The sequence below is a fragment of the Trachemys scripta genome, chromosome 8, assembly GCF_013100865.1.
Source record: "Trachemys scripta elegans isolate TJP31775 chromosome 8, CAS_Tse_1.0, whole genome shotgun sequence".
Taxonomy (NCBI): Eukaryota; Metazoa; Chordata; order Testudines; family Emydidae; genus Trachemys; species Trachemys scripta.
Window position 1 is genome coordinate 15,967,895 of NC_048305.1, and position 27,030 is coordinate 15,994,924.

The 27,030-nt window shown below is 43.8% G+C and overlaps 1 protein-coding gene across 2 annotated transcripts in view; it reads left to right on the plus strand.

Moving 5' to 3' along the window:
• Nucleotides 1-27,030, plus strand: part of ARHGAP26 (Rho GTPase activating protein 26) — a 304,706-nt gene that overhangs the window by 184,306 nt on the left and 93,370 nt on the right. The window lies entirely within an intron of this gene.

Consider the following 27,030-nt stretch of genomic DNA (forward strand, 5'->3'; position numbering starts at 1 on the left):
TCAAAATTGTAAGGAGATCAAAGTTATCACAGTGATATGGTAGACTACATCGCCACATCAAATATATTGTCCCTATGCAGCCTGATTCATCATACTGCCAGTGCTTAGGTCACCTTGAAACGTTTTGGGGCAGAGGGTTTGGTAAAGTTTTGATTTCAGTGATGGGGTGGCCTATAATCTGCCCTCATAATTGCCCTAGAGCTCATTGGTTAGTGTTTAAAGAAGTGAAAACACCACCCAGAGTGACTGAGCTGTTCACGTGCCAGCTTCAGGGATAGGAGACCGTACCTGGCCATTCCTTCACCATGTATACAGAAAAGATTAGCAAGGAGTCGAGCAACCGTTGGAATGAGTTAAGCGGGCTGTAAATAAAAATTTGGGCTATCTAAAAAAAAAAAAAGCCACCAGATGCTTTCTTACGACCTTTGTGCCTGTTCTGTGGAACCAGAGCAAGGCTGTTTAAAAAGCAGAAAAGCTGGTTTAGATCGTAGTTTCAAAACCTCAGATGCTTACAGGCTCAAGCCAAAGGAGAGGGAGTTCCAGCTATTTCCACCAGCCAAATATGCACAAGGAGTCTCATGATTGCTTCAGTGCTTTGCATTATTTTTTTTAGTGGTTGTTGTTTTATTTAAAGGAGAACTCGTATTTAGTCACTGTGGTATTCGGAGCGGGGAGGGAAGGAGCAGGAGAGCACAATGGACTTTGTGCTGTTTTAGCAGAGCTTTGTTAAGAGAGAGAAGGGATTTAAGAACAAACAAACAAATCATATGGAGTGTGGCAGGGTTTGTTATTTTTAAGGGTAAAATGCCCTTAGCAGTTTTTCCCATTGCGTAGCTCCTCCCAGGGAAAGGCAGGAAGTCACTATAACTAAAGGCTGCTTTTTTGTTTTTGTTTTTTGGAATTGGAATATTGAGCTAAAAGGGCCCGCAAAGACGTTCACTGAATCCAGGGAGCATTGCCTGCATGTGCTTGCTATTAATAGCTAGCTGTATTGTTTTGCTTATAAATAAAAAGATATCCATTGTGGTTGGGGTCACCCTGTTAGTAATTCCTGAGACACAATCAGGTTATAGGCTCTCATCAAATAGCCAGCACTCATTACAGTCCTTTTGTCATCCTCACATATGAAAGTATTTCTTCTCCCACATTGCTATGTGTAGCCCCTTTGTCTAGTGAAGCTCATGTTGCTGAACTAAAAGACACTTTCCCTCTGGCCTGGAGGCACTATCCCTAGAGATAGAGGAGGATAGTTCAGTCCCTTTGGCCTGTTCAATCTGTGACCTCACTGCTGAGGCTGTTGACTAGGGGGACAAGTAGTGCCAGGGGTAACCTTTAGTGAGATAAATGGGTGTGCAATTGATTTTAAGCTTTATTCTTATCTGCAGAGGATAGTTCAGGCGGATACTGTGTGTGTGAGCCATGGGAAGGAAAGGGGAACTGTGCATGGTGAGGACTGGAATTGTGCATGGTGAGGACTGGAATGATTTATGGAAAGGGAAAGATGGCAGTGTTTTAGGGCTTAGGAGATGCAGAGCTGACAGGAGTCTTTCAGCGGGTAGAAGAAATCATCCCCTGGATTGTTAATGCAAGTGAATAATTTTCACTTTGCTAATGCATACACTGCATGATTTGCACACGCAGAGGGCTAATGTCTCTCCCAATTTCTCAGCAAAGATTTAATAGTGTGTGGCAGAGAGGCCTCACGTTTCTGAGACTTTCGCTACTTCACAAAACACACTAAATAGTATCTTTTGCTAGATCATTACAGAGGTCTCTAAAGACATGTAAACTGCATTGGTCAAATAAATGAACAGGGTTCCTCTTGAGTTGAGCTGTGGTCAAGTGAAAAATTCTCTGATGCATTTTGTTTGCTTTCTCGCTAATTTGCAGTAGAACTCTTAGCAATTAATGTGGACTAGCAGAGTTCTACTATTGATAAAATTGCTAATACAGTTGATACATTTGACATGGCAATTATGAATTAAAAAATGAAAGATCAGTCTCTCATAAGCATCTCTAAACTCTTAGTACGTGTGAAGTAGAGCATTACCTAGGAAATGCTAAAACACTTATCTAAGCTAGAGGAGTGGTTCTCATACAGCTGGACTCTTAAATGTGGGAGGCTGGAGCTTTGGGTGTGGCAAGTGGTACTTGAGAGTAGAACACTGTTTTCAGTCCCCACATGCTTTGTACATACGCACAGGCACAGAAACAGACTCTCCAAACCCTGGGCAAAGGTGGGTTTTGCTGTTGGGCTATATGACCACTTAAAAGAAAGTGGAAAAGGAAAGATGCAGGAGATGGAAGGGTGGGTTTTGGGGAATGCACAGAAGAGAGCAAATCATAGACAGGAGACAGGGAAAATGAGAAGGCTTGAAATGAAAAATTAGGTAGATTTCAGCTGCTAGGTTATTACATTTTACTTTATTCATGTTGCTGCATATATTTTTTGTTCATTTTTCCAGGCAGTTTTATATTCTAATAATTTAAAATATGATGCATGTGTAGCCTATGTCAGGACTATTTCAACAGCAACCAAACACTGTTTCCTCTTCCCTCTTGCCTTTCAGACTCAATTTTCTTGGAACATACTATTAGGTTAATTTTTGGTCCATTAAGAGTTTAAACCTGTATTTCTCCTTCACAGATGCACCCTCGCTGTTTCTGTGATGAATCCAGCTTTGATTTACTGTTACTATAGGAGGATAGTGATGTTTGTCGTGATTTACACAGGAGTATCTCTGTAGGAGGCAGGGAAAACCCACGCTGACTTGAACTGGCCCAAAGTTTGCAGCTGTTCTGGTCTATGTCAGCAGGAATTTACCAACTAAAATTTCAGCAGAGGCATCTCTAGAAGTTACAGTGACACAGATGACCTGTCAAAGTGCCTGGGGTTTCTATTTCAAAGCTGGTGTGAAAGCTGAGCAAAGAAGCTTAACTGAAGTCCAAAGCATTTTTATAAGTAAAAGGTTAAAAAACAAAAAAGCTCTTGTGAACACCTTGTTACTGTTTTGAGTTACAGGATTCTCTATTGTTTAATCCATCTGTTACATGTCAAACTCTTTCCTCAGAGGGAAAGTACTCAGGATTCCAGGTTTCAGAGTAGCAGCCGTGTTAGTCTGTATCCGCAAAAAGAACAGGAGTACTTGTGGCACCTTAGAGACTAACAAATTTATTTGAGCATAAGCTTTCGTGGGCTACAGCATCCAAAGAAGTGGGCTGTAGACCACGAAAACTTATGCTCAAATAAATTTGTTAGTCTCTAAGGGAAGTACTCCTGTTCTTTTTTCTGGATTCCAGGGTTTATGGAGGAATTATGCTAGGCTAAGAGCAGGTGCAGAAAATGAAATAAAAACAGTGTTCAATTAAATTGAGTATTGCATATTTCAGGAGGGTTCCACCAATCCCTGCACTCTGTTTAAACGTTGGTGGATACATTTTAACTAATTTTTCCTAATAAAAGCGGTGTAGTACTTTAGTGCTGGCATTTGACATTTGTTTCTTCACGGCAATTTGTCTGGAAGCTCATTTTTCTTTTGGTTGTATGGAAATGTCTGTTACAAAGTAGGTCACTGCAGTGCTAGAATTGTGCCAGGGCTGAGCCCTGTTAGTTCAAGAAGCAGCCCGGGAATGTTTCATGAGTGACATGAGTGTGTGTTTTCAAGGTAGGGCTGGGGATGGGGTGGAGTCCGGATAAATAAAATTGATCTTTCCCCACATAGGTTTTTCCTTTTGGTGTCTGACACAAGGTTGTAATTTTGATACTGTTACAGTTATCCACTTGGAAGGGCCAAATACTGTTATGCATAGAAACACAAACAAGCACTTACATTAAACATTTTTGAAATCTGTGAACATTTTTTAAAACTTTTTTTTTTTTTTTTTACAGCAGAATGAGATTAAAAACATTTCATATAAAATCAGCTGCAGTTAAGAAGTCTCCTTGTAGAAAGAAAACTTCGGGGGGGAAGAGAGGCAGTGGTTAATCTGCTATCCTCCACTGTGGTAGCCGGTCATAAACCAAATGCCATCTAGCAACTCACTTTTTCTTGTAGATTTTTAAGCCTTTTTGTCGCTTAAATCCCTCTTGGGCCCTAACACCTATCCTTAGGGTTGGTCTACACTGAGATTTTTGCCCTAGTTTAAACATTTGGATATCAGTGTAAATGCATAAACACTAAAGGGTTACACTGATATAATCAAATAGTTTTTTCTTCTACCAATTTACACAATGCAAAGCAGAGTGTAGTCAAGCCCTTTGTTGCCAGGTGTCCAAGACACTGTGCTGATTACACCACGTCTCAATCTTTGGAACCAGATTTCACTCCTTCCCCCCCGCAGGTGTTTAAATAAGGAGTACCGTATATACTCGATCATAAGCCGGTTCGTTTATAAGCCCACCCCCCCACTCCCCCAAGATGGATATTGGATGGATTTTTATGACCCGTTCATAAGCTGACCCTATAATTCAGGGGTCAGCAAACTTTGGCTCCCGAGCCATCAGGATAAGCTGCTGGTGGGCCGAGATGGTTTGGTTATCTCGAGTGTCCGCAGGCATGGAGATAAACCTGAGTAAACAAAGTGTTCCCAGTGCACTGGCTGCTTACCCTGAGGGCCGGGACAGCAACTGGTGGGGAAATTTTTTTGGGGGGGGGAGAAGCTGGGGGTCAGGGGAGTAACCCCTGCGACCACCTCCCACATGACCCAACCTCTAGCCTGGGGCCCCCGCCACACTCTCCCCATCCCATCCCTTCCCACCTTATCTGGGGAGGGTCAGGGGAGGATGTCTCTGACCTGGCTGGAGCTGCTCGGGCAGTGCGGTCGCAGCCTGCTCTGGGGGGCGGGGCCAAGTGGCATGGCTGCAGCCTGCCAGCCCCAGAGCTGCAGCTGCTTTGGAGGCTGGGGGAGAGCAGCGTGGAGAGACTCTGGCCCCACCTCTTCCCTTCTGGCTCTGCTGCCTCTCCTTGCTCCCTCTGTTAGGGGGAGGGGCTGTGTCCCACCTCACCCTCTCTATACCCGTTCATAAGTCGACCCCCTTCTCTGGTGCTTCCCTTTTTTACTAAAAAAATTCAGCTTATGAACGAGTATATACGGTAAATGCTTCGGAAATGCAGAACAGGAAGATTTTGATCCATTTACATTTCAGGAATTAGAATTTTTAGTTTCATTGCTTTATTTTTATGTCTGAGAATGTTTTGTTGTTGTAGCTGTGAGAACCATGCTCATTAATAAATACTTTGTAGTTCTATAGCACCTTTTATCCAAGGCTCCTGAGGCGATTTTGATCGTGTTTCCCCTTGTGACTCATATCACCCATTGCTGTTTGTCTTTCTGTCTGCAAACATCTCCTGTCAGTCTGAGGCAACAGACTTGCCATTTTCTCTGTGCTGTGCATCTATTTCCTTTTCTTGTGAAAGATCAAAACAATTAAATGTATCGTGTCTAAAGCGTGTGTACGTGCATTTAGTAGGATTCATTCTCTTTAATCATTCACAGCTGCAGCCTGGCCAATGGAGACTTGCTCCCTCTGCTTTTGCTACAGTAGTGTATTTTTGGTTTTCGTGTTCTAACCAACACAGTAGTGATCACTACCTGTAGCACAGATTGTTCTCAGCTTCTCAGCCTTGGTTTCCGTTGGTTCTGCAAGGCAGCTGCGCTCTGATGTCAGCCAAGAGTGGAGGTTACACAGCGAACTTTCTACATTATGGCTCACTAATCTGTACCTGTGGGGCTGTGCTAGAATGAAAGAAGATAGGAGGATGGGCTATGAACTGAAGTGGAATAAAACTAATTCCAAACACTTTTATCAAGGTCTTAAATCATTTTCTTACTAAAGGGTCATTGGCAAGAAAGTCCTCCAGGGCCATGTGCTCAAATATAATATAGCATTTGCTGTATTGTTTGTGTTGCATAGTCGTATCTTTGGCCTGGGTAGCATATATACTTTTTGCACTTAGGGGAAATGGACAACACTGCAGGCCTGCTTTTGGGCAGACCTAAATATCCTGGTAGAGGCCATGTTCCCCCTTGGTACTGAGTATGGCACTTACCTCTACACTTTCAGCAAGTGACTAGATCAGGGGCGGGCAAACTTTTTGGCCTGAGGGCTACATCGGGTTTCTGAAATTGTATGGAGAGCCGGTTAGGGGAGGCTGTGCCTCCCCAAACAGCCAGGCATGGCCCAGCCCCCCGCCCCCTATCCGCCCCCCCCCCCTGCTGCCCCACCCGGGACTCCTGCCCCATCCACCCCTCCCTGTCCCTTGACCGCCCCCCAACTCTGATTGCCCCCTCCGCCCCATCCAACCCCTCATCTCATTCCTGACTGTCCCCCCCGGGGACCCCTACCCCATCCAACCACCCCTTCTCCCTGTCCCCTGACCGCCCCCGGAACCCCTGCCCCCTTACTGCACTGCCTGGAGCACCAGTGGCTGGCTCTACAGCTGCACTGCCCAGAGCACCAGGACAGGCAGCTGTGCCATCCGGCTGGAGCCAGCCACGCCACCGCACAGCACAGAGCACCGGGTCAGGCCACGGCTTTGCAGCTGCGCTGCCCCAGGAGCTCGCTGCCCCGCCGCCCAGAACATTGCGACGGCGGCGCAGTGAGCTGAGGCTGCAGGGGAGGGGGAATAGCAGGGGAGGAGCCGGGGGCTAGCCTCCCGGACCAGGAGCTCAGGGGCCGGGCAGGAAGGTCCCACGGGCCGTGGTTTGCCCATCTCTGGACTAGATCAATGAATCTTCTCATTAAGGCACCTGTTCAGGAAGATGAGCTGTTGAGGGGTTTTACCGCAGAGGCTTTTTTCCCTGAAGGTGCAGCAAGCAATCAGGCTTTTTCTTCTTGGCCTGTCAGGCTCTGATTTCATCCTCATGGCTGCTGTTTATGCTGCTGATTGGTAACTGTTCATTTGTTGGGTTTATGCACTATTTCCAGAAAGCCATTCTTGTCTAGGACAGTCTGGACATTTCCACTTTTCTCTGGGGCCTTTCGGATGCTTCTCTCTCTCATACGTTCTCTTCCCAATCTGGTGGACAAAAGAAAATAGCAAACCAAACTCTCTGGACCTTGCATGGAAAAATTAAACAGAGTTCCTCCTTCTATTGCTATTCTTTCTTTCCCACTTCAGTGGGAAATTTTAATTTTGCCAGATACTCATGTCCTAATCCTTTGGACTGAGACACATTATAGCCCTGGACAGAGATCTGGACCCGCTCAAGTTTGTGATTAACTCCTAGGAGAGATCTCAGGTTATGATCTCCTTGGTGCTTACTCCTACTGTGGAATAAGAAGAGAGTCACGCTATTAGAAGTAATCGTGGTTCAAACATAGGTTAATGTAGCTCATTAGATTGCTCAGTGTTGTTTGGTTCTGTGCCTATCCTGGCTGATATGAATGGTAGTCAGCAGGCATATCGGGAACTTCTTTTTGCCCTGTCTCCTAATATAAGAACAAGAGATAACACAATGAAATTGAAAGGTGACGAATTTAAAACTGATAAGAAATAATTTTTCTCACAATGCATGATTGGACTGTAGACCTCATTGCCACAGTATAACATTGAAGGGCAAGTAGTTAGCAAAATTAAAAAAGGGCTTGGAGTTTTACATGTATAACAATATTCAGCATTCTAATAGTAAATACCTAAAAAAAAGTTTTTGAAGGCATATAAAAGCTTATGCTTCAGAGTTTAAGCAAATCTTAACTACCAGGACTTAGGAAGAGAGTCTCTTTGAGGGCAGATTATCCCACATCTGCCTACTGCAGGGTTTTTCGCTGAAGCATCTGGTGCTGGCCACTGTTGGAGATAAACAATTCCTGTATTGCTATGTTACTTCAGACTCAGCTGAATGCATAGGCCCTTTAAAACAGGTGCCTATTGATTGTTGACAGAAGATCTCAGATTTCTTGGAACACACTGGGTTCCCACACTGAGCAAGCTTTAATGTTCAGTATTTTTGTGTGAGAAGTTTCACGTAAAAGTTCAAAACAATTAAATTTGTGTCAGATTTGCATGATGATCACTGAGCACAGGCAGGCACATCTGCCCTTGGAATGAGATTATAATCACTTGGTGAAAGTTGCCACACCAACCTTTCTGCCTGCCAGGGCTTTTACTTTGGGTAGCACTGTACCAGAGTAGTTATAAGTGTTAATGGGAATGTTTAGTTTGTTCTCCTTCCCCGAGTTCGTAATATAACATCATATTCCGTAGGGCTTTCTAAGTGGAGGTCTTTCAGATAGATTCTTAAATGCTTTAGTCCATGGGGGTGGGCATTCATGAGTCAATGCACATTTTGCAAGGGTTCTACTTGGTGTCAACAATCTAAATTTCCCTACTCCACTGTTCTTCACCTGTTGCTATTTCCAACCCCATAGATGGCTGTACTGCAAAAGTACTACACCTGTATGTAATTTGCATTGGAAGGCACAATATAGATATCAATTACACTTCTACCCCGATAAAGTGACCCAATATAATGCAAATTCTGATATAACGCGGTAAAGCAGTGCTCTGGGGGGGAGGGAGGGAGGGAGAGGCGGGGGCGCGGGGCTGCGCACTCCGGTGGATCAAAGCAAGTTTGATATAACACGGTTTCACCTATAACTAGTAAGATTTTTTTGGTTCCTGAGGACAGCGTTATATCGATGTAGAGGTGTATTATTTGTTCATTTAGATCAGTTGCCTCTGATCATAATCACTGGTCTTAGGCTTGGTCTACACTACCCGCCCCAATTCGAACTAAGGTACGCAACTTCAGCTACGTGAATAACGTAGCTGAAGTCGAAGTACCTTAGTTCGAACTTACCTTGGTCCACACGCGGCAGGCAGGCTCCCCCGTCGACTCCGCGGTACTCCTCTCGCCGAGCTGGAGTACCGCAGTCGACGGCAAGCACTTCCGGGTTCGACTTATCGCGTCCAGACTAGACGCGATAAGTCGAACCCAGAACTTCGATTTCCAGCCGTCGAACTAGCTGGTAAGTGTAGCCAAGGCCTTAGATGTTATTTCTCCACTCCCTTGTTAGAAGAAGGATTTAGTTTAGATTCGACTGTGGCTTGTTTCATGACCATAGCTTGATAAATCAGGATGGTTTAGTATGAGTATCCTTCCATAGAAAAAACAGCATTATTTTCTGTTTAAAGTAGGTTTTGATTAGCACTCTGTTGTCTGTTTTGAGGTCTCATTGAAGCAAATGCATTAGGGCATGTGACTGGAAATCAAGAGTTCTGAGTGCAAGTCCCAGCTCTGCCACTGACTTGATGTGCCATTGGGCAAGTCACTTTATCTCTGTGTCTCACACAATCTGTTAAATGGGGATAACATTTACCTCAGAGGGATATTGTGAGGATTCATAAGTTAGTGTCTATAAAAGGTGTTAAAAAAACCCTGAGATAAATGGGCTAAATACATGCTAATTGTTACTTCTGCCTTTCTCCTTCCTCTTGGACTTTCCCTGCTGCCCCTCTTCAGCCTCCCAATCAGTAAGGCTAGGGAAAACAGACATTAGTTACAGAAAAATACTACTAACTTTAGTTTGGATTCTTCTGCAATATTCTAAAGCCCAAACTCTTTAATCTTTATATGGTTCAGAGTGCTGCAGGGTGACTACACTCTCCTGTTAGGCAGAGAAACCCTACCACACTCTCTGCTGTCCTATATGCTGTATCCCCTTTGCTGGCTCCATCTGGCTCCAGTTCCTACCCAAACTTGTCCAGCTGGTTTTCAAGACCAGAGTTATTAAATCTGGCACCTTCCACCATCATTAAAACTAATTAAAAATGTAATTAAAAAATAAACAGAAAAAAATATTGCACACTCGAGCAAAGTATTCCAATTTCGCACCAGCTCTGAAATTACTGGCAAAAGAATGGAGACTTACTATGTAGCGAACGGAGTATTTTTAAATACTCTGTCCGCCAAATCAAGAGTATTTTTTTAAAAGCAAATCCTGCAGCAGTTTTCTCCATAGTGAGGCCTTAACCTGGATAGCTCTAAAAATACCACAGGCTGAAGTGCTACTTGCTAATTCACCACGCTGGATGTAAAAAGTTGCTTCCAACAGAGTTCCACAGGCAGGAAGAGAGATGTGGAAAGGAAAAGTTATAACAATAAAACTTTACACGTCAAGCTCAAAAGCATGTCTCTTTCACCAACAGAAAAATAAAAAATATTACCTCACTCCATCTAGTCTCTTACATATTTAAAGGCATATTTTAGTTAGAAGATGGATTCTCTCTCTCTCTCTCTCTCTCTATGTGTGTGCACATACACATTAAGAGTTCTAAAAGTGACTAGTAATTTTGGGTGCTACCCTTTTTGGGTGCCAACTTAAGACCCCTGAAAGAGACCTGATTTTCCAGAACCCTGAGCACCCGCCCTTTGCAAATTAAGCCCCCTGTGCACTCAAAATCACAATTTACTTTTGAAAGCCCTTGGCTGCATTTGTATTTGATATATGCACACGTTCACACATACACATAAGGTGTATACTTTCTATATGCAGTTTTGTAACTAAACCAGACCACATCAAGTGTTTAGTTCTGCAATTGTTTTTGGCCAGCTCCCATGCGTTCCATTGTTAATTGCGCCCTGGATTCATTCTGGAATATTATCTCCTTGAATCAAGAGAATGAAGCCACTAATAATTTTATTTATTCAGAGGGATAAAGGGTTGTTTTTCCCTTCCTAGGTTTAAAACCTATCATTCCAAGAAACTATTTCAAACCATCCCCTTGGGGTACTTGCTAATTGGAGACAAGCCCATTAAGAGTAATAATAATGCTTTTGATTTTAAGGTTTTGAGTTTATTAGCACTCACAAGAAGTTACTTTCTTTCTTGCTTACTCCTGAATGGCAAACCTAAAACAGCAGAACCAGTTCTCTGTGACTTGAGTTGCAATGAAGAGCGAAGGCAATTGGAAGATGGAGGCCAAGCGGAGAAATCTGGAAGTGTGAAGGCATTGTGCATGCTAGATACAATGGATATGAAAGTAATTGCTTAACTGAAGCTTGCTGTGTATTGTCATGCAGCTTGTCATTCACAGATTCATATGAGAGGCATGAAATCCTTCAAGCATGCTTCTCCTCTTCCATTAGGTTTTGGTTTGTTTCAAAGCAGAAGAAGAAGCAGAGGTTGAGGAGATCATTGTGAAGATTAGTTTGAAATCTTAGAGCGACCACGTTGTGTGGCTAATTTAATTATTGTATGTAACTGAAACCACCTGCAGCTGCTGTAAAAAGACAAAGAAAGTCAAGGTCCATATTTATTCCCCTTGCAGTGCCTCTTGTGGGGAACCATTTCAGCTGCCAGGCTTGTTTAAACTCACATATTTTAAACATTAATAGAATTTGCACTTTTTGGTTTCCAACATTTCAGCTTCCTTTGCTTTCTTGGTTTTTCTTTTAGCCCCTCTACGGGATGTTTTACTTCTCACCTATTTCATTGAGGTTCTAGTTTCTTGTACAGCGGAACTGTCACAGAAATTCAGAGTTATGTTGCTGGCAGTTGTTACATATGGAATACATTCCTGGACCCCATGCAAAGAACTAAGGACCACATCCTCCCAGAATGCTGTGGTAAACCTTGAGTCTAAAATCAGATTTTGGAGTCGAACAGTCTACTGCTTGGGAGCCAAATGTTGAGATCCTGGCTCATCCCTTACTCAGGCAAACTCCACCTGAAGATGATGAAACTTTGCTTAGGTAAAATGGGGTTGAATTAGGACCTCAGGGTTTGGTGTTTTAGTTAGCAAACAAGGTGCAGAGGAGATGATTGATAGTGCTAGGGAAACCCAGAAACTCAGGGAGTGGTGATATTTCAAAACCAGGTCAAACTAGTTGTCACTGAAAGTCATGGCATCTGGTTTTGGTTACCTATGTGAAAATGATTGGAAGGTATCGATCCAGTTCCTATAGGAAAGTGTCCACATCAAGTACATCTATCCCATGATTGATACTACAGATATTGGCATCCCTGTCAGACTTAGAAGGGCCAAGAATTGAAAAGGACAATGACTAAATCACCCTCTGGCCCACAAAGAGATGTTTCCTGCAGGCCAGAGTCTGGGATGCATTGGTCCGTAAACCTGTGCTGCTGATGTTCTGCAGGTGAGCAATAAAATGGTCTGGACTGTCAATCCAGCACCTTCAGAATCGCTCCGATTTTTAAAAAAACATTCTCAAATATTTAATAATACTTGAGAGTGCTAGCTAATAGAGATGGCATACGCGGTAAGATCTGGAGACTGTTGGGTAGTCTAATAACTGAACAGGCTTGGATCAGACAATGTTAAAATTCTGCCAGATACTGTGTTTATTTCCCTGTTGCTCTTTGCATTTTAAGAGACAGATTATATTTTTTAACTTCAAAATGTTTTCTTCTTTGTGAGTATAAATTACCTTATTTTTTTGTTTTTGTTTTTCACTTCAGTAATGCTATATTGAAAGGGATTTGGGAACTTCTGTAACTGGGTTTTAGGATTATAACTAAGAGGTAGAATGTAGCTGACTTTCTCATTCCTAAAACTATTCATTTTCATGAAAATAATAATGCCTTGTTTGTGCACTCCTTTTGTATCTTGGCATGGAGTGGCACTTTAAAGGTTTCTATAGATCATGTCAATACCCACCCCGGATCTCAGCATATCAGTCCAGAATGAGTTTAAAATTCAGAAATTGGAGACCTGATAGTCCATACTCCAGAAGTCAAGAGGGGGCCTCCAGCAGTTTGCTAGCGAGTCTGTTCTATCATCTTATAGCCCCTATTGCTAGGAAACTTTTCCTGATAGTCATCCTATGCTTTCCTTTGGTCAGCCCTATCCAATTACTCCTATTCATATCTTCTTCTTTTCTCGCCTTAACATTTGAATCCTTCAAATCCTTGACAGCTATTACATCTCCCCTCTTTTCAAGCCTTTTTCTAAAATGCACATTTGTTAATTTCAGTTGTTCCAGGACCACACTAGTCAAGGTCTTTGAAACCTGCTATGGGCTTATCATAGTGGTGTTCAAATGAGTGTATGTCCTGTAGAGATTAAAGATTTTTGTCAATGTTTTGAGATACAAATTCCTTATCATGAGATTATGTCTCTTCATCTCTCCATGTTTTTACTTGAGTCATGTCAAATTGGATTAATTGTTGGTGCAGTCTTGTACTTACAATCCTATTGTTCGTTTGTCATTTTACACAAAACTATAGATATGCCCGGTGCTTTCCAGGCAAATGAAGTACACCCATGGCAGAAGTTTCCTTACCTTTGTTATAGAGTTTGGAGAAGTGGAGAAAATGGAAAACTTGTGAGAATCAAATCAAGGATGCTGTACTCTTCTAAGTCTACTTTGATTTTCTTTCAAAACACTAGGGATATTTACACTCAAAGGTCCCTTGCTCTAACTGCATGCAGTTGCTAAATGAGATTATTGTACACATTTATTCTCAGGAAACTTTTGATATGAATTTTTATTTGGAAGAGAGTGGATTGAATCTCAAAACAGTCAAGATTAGTCTCCGCAAAGGTGATGCTTGGAGACCCCTAACCATGAGTGGGTGGTCACAGATTCATCTGAACTGTAAAGTTGAACAAACTTTTTCACTGCTACATGGGTGGGGACATCAATTATGAGCTTAGAAGTCTCACCCCAACCTCCCTGCACATACTTTTTCATTTGGATCATATAAGAGAAGAAGAACAGTCATGATAGACAAAATACTCTATACCTTATTTAGGAAAACATGCAGTCGCCTTGCATGAGAGAACCATCTAAGTAGAAGGGGGTAGCCGTGTTAGTCTGTATCTACAAAAACAACAAGGAGTCTGGTGGCACCTTAAAGACTAACAGATCTGTTAGTCTTTAAGGTGCCACCAGACTCCTTGTTGTTTTCATCTAAGTAGAGTCAACCCAGCACTCTCCTGCTGGTGACTCGCAAGAGTACATTGGAGTCTTGCTATTATACATGTTAGGTCTTCCCTCACCACACTTAGGAAGGAAAATCAGCAGGTACAGTGAGGAAAACAAGAAGAAATGAATGCTGAGGAGAAATTGCCTTACTTTACCTAGTAATTGTTTGCTCAAGAAGGTGAGAAGTAAGGTGAGGAGAATCTTTCCTCACCTCTGATGGTGCTGAAAAACCCATTGGGGGAGCCTCATGTTCCGGAGTTCTTATTTTAAGCATAATTAATTCTTAAGAGTATGTCCCCATCTCTCCTCTTCCCCATTCTACATTGCTGGCAAAAGCTATGTCTGCATAGACTGTCTGCTGGGTAAGGGCCAGCTGCACAGGTTGAAGCTGCCCAGTTTTTGAAAGCTTGCTACATTTTAAATTCATGAATTAGGAAGTTTAACTGTGAGGCTTTGGTTAGAATGGGGTCATTTTCCCAGTGGATTTTAAGACAGCCACCTCTCCCACATCTAAGTAGACTCAGAATGCGTATTAACTTATTTAACTTGAATTTTATTTTGTCTTCCAAGTTGGAGGAATGCTTCAATGGCAAACCTGCCCACAGGCCATTTCAAAGCATGACTAATTGGTGTTAAAGTGTTTTGAAGTTTAGTCCAGAGCATAGGAGAAGCAGAACCATGAAGACCCTCTTCATTTGAAAACCATTCTGTGCAAATGGCTTTTTTTGCTGGGCGTCTAGCTTATGACAGCCATAAAATTTTGATAACCCCATGCAGTTTGCTGACAAAATTATATATGCAAGGAGTGTGGGAGGAGAGTACAGGGGCAATAAAATATGCAGCATTGATGCTGATATGTTAGCAGTTCTTCCCTTTCCCCCAGCCACATCCTGTCTTCCATCAGGTGTCTTTTTAAAAACTCACTGATAAAATTGTCATCAAAGCCTGACACCAAACAAACTTCATGAATTATTTATAGCCTAACAAATGGCAATGGATTCAATGCTCCAAGAAGAATCTGGCACAGGGAATCCCTGTGTGACTGTCATTTGCACAGAATCCCTGGGCTAGACTGTGTGAAATAAAGAAGAAAACAAGCCTATTTCTTTCCTTTATTTTACTGGGGGAGGGGGAGAGGGATTAAATATGAAATTCTGATGAAGGGGCGGGGGGAATTCCCCTAGTTGATAAAAATGTATTTTAATGATTGGTTTTCCTGTAATATGTAAACCAGCAACGTTTTGTTCCAATTTTACAGATAAACTTTTAACCTCCTACAGCATTGCTATATTCAAAGACTTGGGTTTTTTTTGCAGAAAGAACACACATCTGCAGCCTAGAATAGCTCCCCCCCCCCCACCCTCCCCGACAACTGACCTTTCAGTCTCCATATTACTACTACTACTCATAGAGGAACTTGCATCTTGCATTCTTGCATAGAAGAATCCCAGAATTGTCTGCTATAGAGGAATACATTCTAAAGACCTCCCCGGGTTTTGATTGATTTTTTTTTTTTGTTACAGCACCTTAGTCCCTGAAGCAATTGACTAGGACAGGTCTTTATTCTGTGGAGCCTAAACATGCCTTGGGAATGTGTGTGTGGAGGAGGATAGACTAGCTACACTCATGGCCTCGGCATAGCTGACTCCACTCCTCAAACACTGCCTCCCTTGCTGCATTACCTCTTGCAGACAAGACAGGAAAATCCCCCTTTTGTTTAATGTATTGTCTGAAGGCTCTGCTCAGAGTTTTGTTTTGTTTTTTAAAAAACAGATGAACTTCCTGATGGGAAAATAATGTAAAATGCTAAATTAAATGTACCCCAAAAGGTGTCTGTCCTTCCCTCTTCCATTTCTTTGATTGTCTCCTATTTTGTTTCTTAGCCTCCTTTCTGTACAATTTATTTTCATCTCGTGCCTCCTCCTGGTTTCTCCTTTCCTTAAAAATAAATCTCCTTCTCCCGTCATAATTTTCTGGAGGGCAGAACATTAATCTCCTCTCATTATTTTTGATCCCATTTCTCTATTGTGGTCTCTGTCCTTCCCATATTCTGATGTCAGTGCCCATTTATCTCTTGGATTTCGTCTCTTCCCCCTTTCCCATCTTGCTGCCTCCTCCTCCTTTCCACTCTCATTTCCTCCTCTCCCCCATGCTCAGTTTCTCATTTCCATAACTGCTCCTGCTTCTCTCTTTCACCCCAGCCCTATGGTTAGCAGAGAGAGAGGTCTGGATTGACTTGGTCATTCCATCAAGTAAGGGGAAAAGACCTTGTGACTTAACAGGCACCATCCAGACTGAGTAGCTGTGTCACTCCTCCTCTCTAACCCAGAGTGCCTTTTACAATGCTTTGCTGCTGTAGTCTCCAGCCTGGACAGCTCTCAAACAGCCTCCAGCATGCAAGTCACTCCCAGCTATGTCTGTGAGTGTGCTGCCAGCCACCGCTTGGCTCTTACTTGGTTATACTGCAGGGTGATGCTAACATGCCCCCGTCTTAGATTTTCACCCAGGAATGTATGTCCTGTATTGCCCAGACCTCTCCTGGACAATACAAGTTTATATAAAGTCTGTTATTTCTTTAACGGAAATGACATGCATACAGCTTGTCACTCCAAATGGGGTTTCCCAAACACTTCCATTTAAACGTACTGGATTAGATAAAACAAATAACAAGTTTATTAACTACAAACAGAGAGATTTTAAGTGAGTACAAGTAATGAGGCACAGAAATGATTACAAGAAAATAAAGTTAAAATGCTGATGGTGCCTAACTTAACAAACTATGTTAGATTCAAGCAATGTTTCTCACCATATGCTTTCAGCAGTCTCACTGACCAAATCCTCTAGGTCAGGACCCCTTCTACAGTCCAGTGCTGCTTCCTTTGTCCTTCAGGTACTGTGAATGCCAGTGTGAGGGAGATGGATTGAGGTGTTCATCCCTCATTTCTATAGTGTCACTCCCCCTCTTGAACAACATTTCCAGAAGAGATTCAGGAGACAGGGTCTATATGGCAGGATGTTCCCTGCTGCTTTTCCCTCAACTGTTTGAATGTCCGTTGTTTCCTTTCCTGTTTGATTACTCTATTTACTGCTTAAATGCAAATTAAGCAGATCACACCTTTTTTTTTTTTAAGACAAATCTGTTTGCCAACCTCAATTTGGAATATGTGTTAATAAAACTGTACAGTGGAATCGTATAACTTCACATACAATATTGCTGCACACATTTTATCAGGAAAATAATGACCAGCAAACTATAAGTTTTAAAATGATCTTGGTACAAAGTATGCACTGTGAGATGTAAAATAGTGTGCAGGGTGTGAACACAGGTGCATTCTGTCACAGGCTTAGAGGAGGTTTTGGAACAAATGTATATATTAGACAGGAATAAGTCACCAGGACAAGATGGTATTCACCTAAGGGTTCTGAAGAAACTCCAAATATGAAATTGCAGAACATTATCTGTGGTATGGAATCTATAATTTAAATCAGCCTATGTACCAGATGACTGGTTGGTAGCTAATTTAACACTGATTTTTTTAAAAATGCACCAGAGGCGATCTTGGCAACTACAGACTGGGAATTCTAACTTCAATACCAGGCAAATTGGTAGAAACTATAGTAAAGATCAGAATTATCAGACACGTGGATGAACATGATTTGTTGGGGAAGAGTCAACATGGCTTTTGTAAAAGGAAATCATGCCTCCCCCATCTACTAGAACGTGTGGACTGGGAATGATCCAGTTGATGTAATGTACTCTGATCAGGGCTGGCTCCAGGCACCAGACGAGAAAGAACATGCCTGGGGTGGCACATTGTAACCCTGCTGTGGTTCTTTTTTTTGGTGTGCTTTGGCACCCAGTCTGGAGCTCCTGGCCAGATCCCCACACTCTGCCAGTCCCAGCCCAGCCCTGCAGGGGCATGGACCCCGGCCTGGGGGGGCAGGAACTAGCAATCCCCGCCGCTCACCATGCTTCCGGGACGCGCCACTCCCCACCACCTGCACCAGCCTCCGCCTCCCGCGCCACTCTGAGCCCGGCCCAGCCGAGCCGCCTTTAAAGGAGCGGCTGAGCCAGCACCTCCTGCAGCCTCCGGGGGCTCCGCCTGCCCGGCCGGGAGAGGCCCCCCAAGGCTGGAGGGGGGAGCCCCTCTCACCCAGCTGTGAGGCTTCACCCTTCACCCCCCTGCAAGCCGCCTTGACCGCTCTCATCGCGCTCCCTGTGACCGCCCCCTTTTTTTTTTTTTTTGCTTAGGGCGGCCCTGACTCTGATGAAAACCTTTGTCAAGGTCCCAGACCAAAGGCTCTTAAGCAAAGTAATGAGTCATCGGATAAGAGGGAAGGGCCTCTCATGGATCAGTAACTGCTTAAAAGATAGGAAACAAAGGGTAGGAATAAATGGTCAGTTTTCGCAATGGAGAGAAGTAAATAGCAGGATTCCCCAAAGATCTGTACTGGGACCTGTTCAATGTAGTCATACATGATCTGGAAAAGGGGATAGACAATGAGGTGGCAAAATTACACAAGATAGTTAAGTCCAAAGCTACTGCAAAGAGTTACAAAGAGATCTCACAAAACTGGGTGACTGGTAAATTCAGTGTTGATAAATGCAAAGCAATGGACTTTGGAAAACATAACCCCAACTGTACATACAAAATGATGGGGTCTAAATTAGCTGCTACCACTCAAAGACCTGGGAGTCGTCGTGGATAGTTTTCTGAAAAATCTGCTCAATGTGCAACAGTAGTCAAAAAAGCTTACAGTGTTAGGAGTCATTAGGAAATAATATAGAAAATATCATAATCGCATTACATAAAGCAATGGTTCGCCCACACCTTGAATACTGTGTGCAGGTCTGGTTGCCCCATCTGAAAAAAATATATATTCAAACTAGAAATGGTGCACAGAAGGGCAACAAAAATTATTAGAGGCATAGAACAGCTTCTATATGAGGCGAGATTAAAAAGACTGGGAATGTTCATCCTAGAAAAGCGTCGACTAAGGGAGTATATGTTCCAGGTCTATAAAATCATGACTAGTATGGAGAAAGTGAGTATTATTTACCCCTTCACATAACACAAGAACCAGGGGTCACCCAATGAAACTAACAGGCAGCATGTTTAAAACAAACAAAAGGCAGTACTCCTTCACACAACGTACACTCAACCTGTGGAACTAGTTGCCAGGGGAAGTGAGGCCAAAAGTATAACTGGGTTCAGAAAGGAGTTAGATAACTTCACGGAGGAAAGATCCATCAATGTCTTTTAGCCAGGATGGTCAGGGATGCAACCCCATGCTCTGTGTGTCCATAAACCTCTGACTGCCAGAGGCTGGATGACGGGGGATGGATCACTTGATAATTTCCCTGTTCTGTTCATGCCCTCTGAAGCGTCTGGCACTGCCACTGTCGGAAGACAGGATAGTGGACTCGAGGGACCATTGGTCTAACCCAGTATGGCTGTTCTTATGTAACGGTAGCAGTCTTCGCTACCTTCTCCACCATCCCTAGCACCATGGAGCAGTTAGAGCCAGCTGTTCTCTTCACTTTTTGGGGTCCATTCCCCCTTCCACACACCACTTTTTAGTAAAGTGAAAGTAGTAGGCTCTCTCATATTGCATGGAGTATGGATATCTGGAAATATCTCACTTAATCAATTCCCCTCCATGGCAGGGGCCTTGATCATTGATACACCTCAGTCCAGCCTGTTCTTTCCCTGAGGGCTATTGATCTAACTGTAGTTGTTGGGCATGGTATGGAGGTGGCTGGGTTGTGCTTAGTGGCCTTAGTGGATATACAGGAGGTCAGTCTAGATAATCTGATGGTCCCTTCTGGCCCTAAACACTATGGCTCTATGAGCAGAGAAGTCTAGGAGGGGAGGGATAGCTCAGTGGTTTGAGCATTGGCCTGCTAAACCCAGGGCTGTGAGTTCAGTCCTTGAGGGGGCCATTTAGGGATCTGGAGCAAAAATCTGTCTGGGGATTGGACCTGCTTTGAGCAGGGGATTGGACTAGATGATCTCCTGGGGTCCCTTCCAACCCTGACATTCTATGATTCTATGATACACTACAGCCGGGATCAATGCTCTGAGATCGATTCACTGGCGGTCGATTTAGTGGGTCTACTGAAGACAGCAGATCGCTCTCCAGTCGACCCCTGTACACTTCCCCTGATGAGAAGAGCAAGTTAAGTCGCGGGAGAGTTTCTTCCATTGACCCCCTGCAGTGTAGACCCCTATGATAACCTTGACCTAAGGTACATCGACTTCAGCTACGTTATTCATGTAACTGGAGTTGCGTAGTGTAGGTCGACTTACTGTGGTAGTGTAGACATAGCCTAAGGCAGGCTAGTTCCTACCAGTTCTGACACTGCGCTGCGCCCCAGAAGAGGCCAGCAGCAGGTCCATCTCCTAGTCAGAGGGGAGAGGGCACGGGGCTCCACGTGCTGCCACTGCCCCGAGCACCAGCTCCACGCTCCGGAGCTGGGGGTGCGGTGGTGCCTGGAGGCAAGAACCGCACAGAGCTGCTTGCATGCCTCCACCTAGGAGCCGGATCTGCTGCTGGCCACTTCCGGGGCACAGCATGGTCCACGGTGCCAGGACAGGCAGGAAGCCTGCCTTAGTACCCCCACTGCACCACTGACCGGGAGCCACCCGAGGTACCCCTGTGCCCCAATCCCCTGCCCCAGCCCGGAGCCCACCCCCCCTCCAACCCGGAGCCCTCTCCTGCACCCCAAACCACTCATCCACGGCCCCACCCCAGAGCCCTGACCCCCTCTCACACCCTGAACACCTCAATCCCGGCCCCACTCTGCAGCCCAAACCCCAACCCTCTGCCCCTCCCACACCCCTCCTCTCCTGCTCTGTTGGGTCATGGGCATCAACAGTTTTCTTCAACTGGGTTGCCAGAAAAAAAGTTTGAAAACCACTGGTTGAAGGCCACCAAAATGTTTCTTGTTACTAAGGTCCTTTGGTCATTCACTTGCATTAACACACAAGATAATGTGAGAGAATAATTTTTTCTCATTGTTTCTGAGCTGGCTTTCAGTTGTGAGTTATTACTAATGTCTGACATGAGATAGACTGCGGCTGGGGAGTCCTAGAAGCTTCAGACTGTGTTTAGTGCTGGCTGGAAGATCAGAGCCTGTTCTCAGGGTGTGCTTTTTGAAAGCTCATTTATTGCAAATAATCCCTATCTCTTATTTGTTTTCTGTCCTTCAGCCAGGTTCCAGCAGGTTATTCACCAGCTCTGTAGATGTTTTTAACACATACTTGCTCTTCAAATTTTTGCATTTCACAGTTGCATGTGTAGGTTTTTCTTATTTGAGGGGTGCAATTAAAATGTCGATAATTCCGTTTTCAATAGTCCATGGTACTGTATACAGAAGGTGACTTTTCTGGTGAGGGAGGATTGGGGAGAGCAGGGGTCATAGAATATAATAGCTTTTTATTTTTGTTGTGGCTTGCCATATGCTCCTTGCAAAGAGGGGAAAAACTGCTGCTATGGCAACAGGTGTTAGTAGTGTAGTTGACTGTGTGGTTCCAGTAGTATACAGCAGTCTGGAGTGCTGGCAATAATAACTGTAAACATAAAAAGCCATGGGTGGGTTCTATCATTACTATTAGTATTTTTTTAAAAGAGAAGAGATCTTGATCAATGAAGTGACCTGAAGCTGTAAATAAATGCTGCGCTCATGCATCTTCAGCCAAAAGTAATAAAAAGCTAAACAAGAACAATAAGGACTAATATGTTTTATTTTGTTGCAAGATTTTTTCACACCAACTTTCTTCTCGCTGCCTTTCCTGAGCATCTATTAATTTGGTGTTTTACGTTTCAGTAGTAAGGCAGGATTTGTAAAAGTGAGTCTAATAGTCTTGGGGTGGGGGAATTCTTCCTGCCAAAATAATAAACACTGTAATAAAAATACACCCACTTTTATTCTACGCAGTAATAGTGGGATCTCTTATTCCAAACACAACAATAATGCTGTTTTCAGATGTAGTGTTCTGGACTATGACCAGAGTAGTTTTTGTATTTATTTTGTATCACTGCTGGTGAACTTCTCCAAATTCCCTGCCCATTTGATATATACCCTTTGGGAAAACTGCTGAGAAAATGAGGTATCTGCTTAGCTTACGGAAGTGGCCTTCTCTTGGGACAAGAATGTAATGGTAACTCTCAAGGCTCAGTGACTCAATTATGTACCCACAGTATGGTTTGTATGCAATTGATATGAAAAGAAGTCAGTTGGGGTGTGTGGGGGGAATGAGAATCACCTTCCCGTACTATTTCTTCATGCTGTCTGTTAAAACCTGATTCATCTGAGATCTACTGATTGACACTGACGTTCTATCTATGCTAGAGAAATGTGAATGTGTTTTTCTGTACTGGTCCGGCTCCAGTATGGAGGCTGAAGTGTAGACGGCATTTAGACATTTTTCTTGATGCCTCTGAAAGCAACTCCCACAAGAAAGCAATGGCACATGGAATATCATTTGTGTTATACAGCACCCTCCATAAAGCCTAGCATCTCAAAATGCTTTGCAAAGTAATGAGTTAGATGCTGAGAAACTGAGCAGCTATTATGCCCTCACCGATCGCTTCCACAGAGCTTTGGACAAGTTATATTGCATTAAACTGATGGTTCCCCCTGGACTATCTCCTCAAGTACTAATATAAATCAAATCTCATAATACTCCTATGAGAGAGGAAAGCAGTACTCTTACCTCGGGACCATTACATATCAATACTAGTCTCACAGTGCAGTGCCACAAGTTAAAAGTGCCAACCTGCAGGTGCAGCCTTAAAGTGAAGATTCTTTTCCCCATCTCTGTTGGCTTCCCAGATGGAAATAAAACTATTAGTTGGAATTTGAGATCAGATTCTTGCCTTACCCCTCACTCCCAGCTACTCTGTGCCACCTCCTCCATAGATCACATTGCTGGAACACATGCTGCTTGCTCTGTCCATCCTGGGCTAGTGGAGTGACCCTCTAGGAGTTATCTTTACAGTCAGTGTAATTTGAGGCAGCCCTGCTGTAAACTAGTGCCCATTAGGGTGACCAGACAGCAAATGTGAAAAATTGGGGCGGGGTGGGGGGAAATAGGAGCCTATATAAGAAAAAGACCCAAAAATCGGGACCGTCTCTATAAAATCAGGACGTCTGGTCACCCTCGTGCCCATCTCCACCTTGGGCCCTGTACCAAGTTTAGCTTGCCCAGACCCACGGATCTGGCTCTTAGCTTTTACAGATAATGACTGGCTTGTTTGCTGTCTCTTTGTGAATCTGAATCAGAGGAGAATTGCAGTGCCATAAGTGTTTAATTTGAAAATCGTAAGTTTTTAGTCCAGCATTTACACGTAGTCTGGATGGTATTCACATTGTAATCAAGCTTTCAGTTACTGCATTTTAGAGTTGGTCCAGGCATCTCCTTAATGTGATATACAGCACTTGTTCCTTGGCAGTGAACCAACACGTCTAGCTGTGGTCAAGTTTGCCCAGGAGGAAACCGGAAATCGTGCTGGAGCAAGTGAAATCTAGTAGAAGTGCACAGTGTAAAATCCAACTCCTCCTCCTTCTCCTTCTCTTCACTGAACAGAGAGATTTGAGGACGGAGTCAGAAGGAAATGAGGCTTCTTTATGAAATTTTAACTCTCAAGATGCAGCGTCTGGTTGGTTGGTCAGCAAGATGTTCTAGCGCCTCTTGTTGCATTTATATGACAGGTTTGTTAACAAGCTGGCTCTCATAGGCGCTTAACCTTTATAGACAATGGTTAGTTGGCCTAATTCACTAGGGTGTGGTGCAGATGCTGGCACAGGGCCCCAGATATGATGGAAAGTCAGCATGGGTGTTGTAATGGAGAGTGACTCTTCTTATCTCCCTTCTGATATCAGGGGGAAGGATCTGCAGCTGGCCAGCACAGCAATAAATAAATAAATAAATAAGTGGGTGTTGCAGGGTAGAGAGAGAAGATAGCAAGGCAGCTGAGGTATGTGTTGAGTTAGCACTTCCTGGATCAGCCTCCACTGAGGGTCTCCTGTGGCTGCCAAATGGAACAAGCAAGTCCTGGAGGGGAGAACGACACCCCCTATGCTGTTTCCCCGCTGGTTATTCCCCTCTGGAGTGGCCCGGGGTAGGCTGGCACCAAAAGGTGCAGTTTACTTGTGAATATGGCCCAGAGCATCAGCCTGGATCTGAGGCAGGAAAACTGCACTTTGAAATTCAGTGGGAGTTGGGTGCCTCACTCCCTTACATACCTTTTGAAAATCACAGCCCTCATTGATATCAACCTTCCACTACCTCTTATCTCCTCCTCTAACTGCAAGAGAATGTTTGTTACCATTTTTGCTCTGCGTGTTCTGTGCTGTACCTACCTGGGCATCCTATCCTCCCATGGTGCTCCCTGTTACCCCCCCCCCCCCGCAATCTTGTGCTTTCCCTTAGTTTATCGCTTCTCGGCTCTTTGAGCTGTGGTCAAGTGAAAAATTCTTTAAACCTAAGGAAGTGATGCATAAGCTCATCTAAAGGGCCACCCTTGTCGTCCTTCTCTGGTGCTTCTCCCACTCTCTGTCCTTCTCACCTAACAACGTGAGATCTCCCCTGCTCTAACCAGTATTGGATATAGAAGGTTACACCACAAGTACATTTCAGTTCAGTGAGACTTTGTCGATACAACACATTTTAGAAGTGTTGCCAAAGTGCGTGTAATCAAAAAGAGGCACAAAAGCAACTGGCCTGCCTGTAATCTGTGTCAAGTTGGGACAATCTGCCCAGGATGGGGCTTCACATGGTGTTTGATCCTGTAGGTTTCTTCATCGGTGTCCTTTACTCTGCTATATTACCCCCCTCCCCTCCCCAGGTTAGAAACAGCATTCCCTCCCTTTCCTTATTTTTCTTGATAATTGAAGGAAATATGAGTCTCTCACTCCCTCGTATTTTGGACATTGGAGGCTTTGTGTGCCTCTGTCCCTGCGACTTGATTTCACATCTGCTGCTCTCTGGGTTGGGACTGTGCTTTGTTCCTTCAGATTTCTAGCTCTAGTTTAACACTAATTCTGTATAGCTAGACCATGGCATGAGCAAAGGTTCCTACCAGTGGGGAACTGAGGTGAGTCCAGGCTATTCTTCTCTTTAGCAGTTAGAAACTCTGTTATCTCAGGCACAGCTCACCCCCACTAGCTACCCAAAAGGCCCAGGAAATATCCAGAGCCTAAGAAAATAGGATAAAATAGATTAAGACTGAACAATTTAAAAATATTGCGTTTAATCATTTATGCTGTTTGCTTTTTGTTCTTCTCTCAGCTTGGACAGTGAAACTTAACTAGTCATGTTCACTATTTATTTATAGTCAGTTTCTACTTTATGCTCATTGTGTACGAGAGATCTGGGGCCCTTTCAAAGGGGCGTCTTTTTGTGCAAATGTGCCTTTTGATCACTTAGTCCATGTGCCGAGCTGATACATTTCGATCCCTGGCAGCACAGATGCTGAGTTCTATGCATGTAAATTCTATTAACTCAGGGCCTAACTGTTGGACTCTTTCAAATGCATATGCACTTGGTTGTGCTCACTCAGATAAGGAGGGCACTTCCTGAAAGTTTTCTGTTTTTGGCACCCTCCGTTTCTGATGCTGCAGGAGGGAAAATGTAATTTAAAAAAAAAATCTCCTTTCTGTGTCCTGGGGGGGAAAAGGTCACAAAAACATTTCCCTTTCATTTAAGCTCCTCCTTTGCCAAGTTAGTTTCCAACAAAACCCTAAACTACTTCTCAACAGCGTCCCTTTACCACTCATTCATGCCTGCATGATAAGTTCCTATTCCTAGAACACGTACATGACTGGTGCACAGATATTACATGGGGTATATCATTGCTTGTATCCCTTACTTACAATTTTTAAAAAATGCCTATAATAATAGTCCAAAACATGCTACAGATTGCCCTATATTGCCGAAGTGTGTGTGGCCATTACTGTTGGTGCTCAAGTATTATTTTTTAAATAAGGAGAAGGGGGGGGGGTGTATTTTTTAGTCATGGTGACATAATGGACTCTGCTTTACAGTTTCCCTCCAGCAGCTCTGCTATCCTGCCTTTTGTCTCTTCTCACCACTAATCCAGCTTCCTCCTGTCCTGCACCTGTGCGTGGCAGGTATGTTCACTCCAGGTTTTGTACACAGATCAAAGGGAGAATGCACCCTCAACTGCTCCTTCTGTGACCATTTTCCTCTCTGGTTTCTCCTCAGACTGTAAAAATTCGTTGCCTTTACTGGACGTGGAATATTCTGTGCCTATTTGGCTTTCAAGATAAGCAATCACTGTAATCCCTCTGGGTGTCTGTGAGGTGACACATTTTATAGCTCTTATAAAGCTCAAGATTCTTATTCCCCTCAGGCTCACAGACGTTTGTATTCTGTACAAGGAAGGAGCAAATGAAACGCCAGTCAGTCACTTTTCCCCTCTTCAGTCTCCCCACCCACACACTCCTCATTGGCCATAGTCCAATTAAACTCAATAATGTGCAGAGATGACTTGAATACACCCTGGAACAGTTCCGAGAACTCATTAGATTTTATTCAGAAAATACCACCAATTTGATATCCGGAAGCAGCCCTCTCTCAAGCCGTGCGTGTGTCAGAGCCAAATTAAATTGATGCAACTAAGGAGCGCATCAGTGTTGCAGGAACAGAACACTGACTGCATATTCCCATTGAGATGAAAATAACAATAAAAGAAAATCCTCAGCCCTTTGTCTGAGATCTGGACCACACTCCCTGTCATACTAAGAAGAGCTAACTTGTGGAAGGGACTTGTGAGGAATGAAAGTCTTGTTTTGGTTGCATTGTTCCTGCACCTGCTATTACATGTTCTTCACCTATTAAGTTACAGTAACTCCTCACTGAAAGTCGTCCTGGTTAACGTCGTTTCGTTGTTATGTTGCTGATCAATTAGGGAACATGCTCGTTTAAAGTTGTGCAATGCTCCCTTCTAATGTCGTTTGGCAGCCGCCTGCTTTGTCCACTGCTTGCAGGAAGAGCAGCCCATTGCAGCTAGCTGGTGGGGGCTTGGAACCAGGGTGGACCGGCAGCCCCCCCATCAGCTCCCACTCCCCTAAGTTCCCTGTGCTGCAGCCGCCCAGCAGGCTATCAA